The sequence below is a fragment of the Papaver somniferum genome, chromosome 4 (assembly GCF_003573695.1).
Source record: "Papaver somniferum cultivar HN1 chromosome 4, ASM357369v1, whole genome shotgun sequence".
NCBI lineage: Eukaryota > Viridiplantae > Streptophyta > Magnoliopsida > Ranunculales > Papaveraceae > Papaver > Papaver somniferum.
The window spans coordinates 12,190,753-12,194,620 of NC_039361.1; positions in this window are offsets into that span (position 1 = coordinate 12,190,753).

Below are 3,868 nucleotides of genomic sequence, written 5' to 3' on the forward strand. Positions count from 1 at the left end.
TCATTTTTTTTTCATGGTATCTCAATCACTCTAATTCACCCTAGCATTGGTAACAACTTGAACCGTGGGCCCCACCTATCACTTAGAGAAACATAGTTTAAAAACAAAATAAAATAAAAATAGAAGTGAAAAGGACTCAACGAGATATGGTGAAACTATCATGTTATTTCTAACATCTGAGCTCTGTGCTTTTATGAATAGACTCTTTAGATGTTTCCATCTAATCAGATTGGTTCCTCAAACTCCTACAATCAAAATGCTTCTATCCACTTAGATTAGTTAGTGCAATCCTCAATAGGCATAAATTTCTAGGCTCTGGAGTTTATTTATTGCAACTAAAAGCTAACAAAAAGTGTTTCTTCCCCACCCCCAAACTTAAATCTTACATTGTCCTCAATGTTCTAAGGATGAAAATAAAAGCATGAACAAGGAGAAACTATTACCACTGGAGGGAAAAGAAAAAAGGAAGGATATTACCGTATCACATGAACGCGGGAGCCTCCCAGTAAATGCTAAATTTATAGTCATTAGCTAGACATCAAATACCTCAAAAAGAATTTTCACCTTCCAAAGTCGTATACCAATAGTCGAAATAATTGTGGGTCCATAAGACCAAATAGAACTGCCACAAATAGGAGACAAATGCTCAAGATAGAGCACAACCTGATTAAAGTTTCTCGCAAGACAACTGGATTTATCTGAGGTGCCCACTTGGGCTTCATATGAGTGTCTCGGCAAACAGATTCATCCGAAAAACGGGTCTCTAACATATGGATTTTCTCCTGGACATTATCAGGCGGATCAGGTTGTGGAGTCTGAATACACTCAAGCGATACCTCAGATGCACTAGGCTTGAGTCCCAAGTTAGGGACTTTTATTGGGGATAATTGACAATCTCTACCCCCAAACTTAGAATTTTGGGTGCCTCTACAATGACTAGTCACAATGTTCCTAATTTCTAGACCATCGGGTTCTTGAAAAAGGTCAATTGCTTTCTCTAAGTCATAATCAGGTGGTTCATCCTCAACTTGCTTCATATCTTCTATGGTCCACTCTAAGGCTTCCTTATTTTCTTGAAGCACGGTCTCTGGACTACTTTCCTGATCACTATCCAAATCGGAGGCTATAATCACAGGGAAAGACTCGGTTGGGCCTAAAAATGTATAATTAGACTCCAACTCAGGAGGCTCTTTTAAATAAGGTATTAAGATAGACTCAGAAGCTAGTAATGGTTCGAACCTATCTTTCCATATATCAATATCTAACATAGGAACAGAATCCAACAGAGCATTTACTTGTTCAATGTTACTATCATCGTCGAAATCCAGGCTAAAATGGGATAAACAACTCTCCAATGTATTTTCCGGTACGATGTTTGGTAATGACTCCTGAACTAAGGTTCCTATCATGTTCACCTCTTCAATACATGTGCTATCTAGCTCAGAATGTAGCTTGTTTACATTAAAAATATTCAGCTCAATAGTCATATTACCAAAAGATAGATTCATAATACCATTTCGACAGTTTATGATCGTATTAGACGTAGCTAAGAATGGGCGACCTAAAATCACAGGTATTTGGTTCTCTGGGTCGGGGACAGGTTGGGTATCTAGGACCACGAAATCCACTGGATAAATAAACTTGTCGACCTCAATAAGAACATCCTCGATCACACCACGAGGGATTTTAACGGACCTATCAGCTAACTGGAGTGTTATCTGGGTAGGTTTCATCTCACCAAGTCCTAGCTTAAGGTACACATAGTATGGCAGTAAGTTCACACTGGCTCCTAAGTCAATCAACGCTTTCTCAACTCGGTACTTACCTATTGTACAAGAAATGGTAGGGGACCCTGGGTCTTTATACTTAGGAGTAGTGGTATTCTGAATAATAGAACTCACATGACTAGCTATGAAGGCTTTCTTCTGGACACTGAGCTTACGCTTTCGCGTACACAAGTCCTTAAGGAACTTGGCATAAGAGGGAATCTTCCTAATTGCATATAATAATGGAAGGTTGATATTAACCTGCTTAAAAGCCTCCAATATATCATTAAAGTTGGACTCCCTCTTAGTCGGAACTAGCAGCTGTGGGAATGGGGCTCTGGGAACAAAGCCGGGCTCAACATGACCTTCATTGGTCTCCTTGGAGACTCTATCAGTCTCCTCATTTTCTGGCTCAGCAGGGTGAACTACAGCATGTTCACTATCAGGCATGGCAACCTTGTTGTCAACTTTCTTTCCACTCCTAAGGGTTGTGACAGCATTCACATGATTGTACGATTTCTCTCCTTTTGGGTTGGGATCAGTACGACTAGGGAACCTTCCATCTTCTCTCTCACTTATGAACTTAGCTATTTGTCCTACTTGAAGTTCTAATTTGGCAAGACTCTGGGAATTATTATTCAATTCTTGCCTAGTTTCTTGTTGAAAGCTCATGTGGTTCTTTGTTAGCATTTCATGGTTATTTGCCAACATAGTGAGAGTATCCTCTAAGGTAGAGATCTTTTTCTCGGAAGTGTTTTGAAACTAGGTTTGACCTGAAGAGTTCTTAAAACCAAAACCTGGGGGAGGTTGAGAATTGCTAGACTGGCCTTGACTCTGGCCCTTAGACCAAGAGAAATTAGGATGGTTTCTCCAACCAGGGTTGTAGGTTTCTGAGTATGGGTCAAACTTCTGACGGTTCTCAAACCTAGCATTGTTATAGACAGCATGGGCTTGCTCTTCACTAACCTGACCTTCCCAAAATGAATTATCGGGCTCTATTACACAACTAGAGACTTGAGAGGCTCTATTAGGTTCAACAAGGGACCTATTTTTAGACTGACCCATTTCCAAAGCTTCTAACCTTCTAGATAAAGCAGCAAACTTAGCATCTGAACCAAAACTCGTATCTACCATATTGGTGCTAATTCTATTGACCAAGAGTCTTTTAGGGGGTTCAACACAAGATTCCCACTGTTGGGATTTTTCAGCGATAGCTCTTAAGAAGGTAAAAGCATCATCAGCATTTTTACTAGAGAACTCACCAGCGCACATAGATTCAACCATGGCTTTGGTCGAATAGTCTAAACCATCATAAATAATCTGTACAAGTTTCATATTATCAAATCCATGGTGAGGACACTGAGATAGGAGATCATTGAATCGCTCTAAAAACCTATAAAGAGACTCTCCCTCTTGTTGCACACTAGCACTAATTTTCTGCCTAACAGCTGTAGTTTTATGCTTAGGGTAGAATTTCATATAGAAGGCAGCGATAAGTTCCTGCCATGTTTCTATGGATTCAGACGGTAGGTTGTTCAGCCAGGTCTTGGCTTTGTCTCTCAAAGAAAAGGGAAACATCTTAAGTTTCAAGACTTCATCGGTAAGGTCCTTTATCCTAATTGTCCCATAGATTTCCTCAAAGTCCCTAATATGAAAATAAGGGTTCTCATCATCTTTTCCTAAGAATATAGAGATCATCTGAAGAATACTAGGTTTTATCTCAAAATTAGCCGTAGTGGCTGGCAATTTAATACATGAAGCTCGGTTGGTCCTAGTTGGGAACATGTAATCTTTCAAAGTTGCCATCGTTGGCACAACTGGAGTACTAGGGGTACTTTTGTCACTCAGAGATAAATTCTCAAAACTGAAGTTTCCAAAAACAGGGCTCTCCAAAGAAGAGTCTTCGAGCTCCCTGCTTAAATCAGAAGAACTACTAGGTTTTTCGCTAATCAATCGACCTAGAGTATCTCTTTTCCAAGCCCTATTAACAAAATCGGGCAAACACTAAAAAGAATTCAAAAAGAAATAAAAAAAAATCCTAACAGGAAGGTTCTAGCAATCACACAGCAGGCTGACTCGAATTTACCACAGCAAACCTAAAG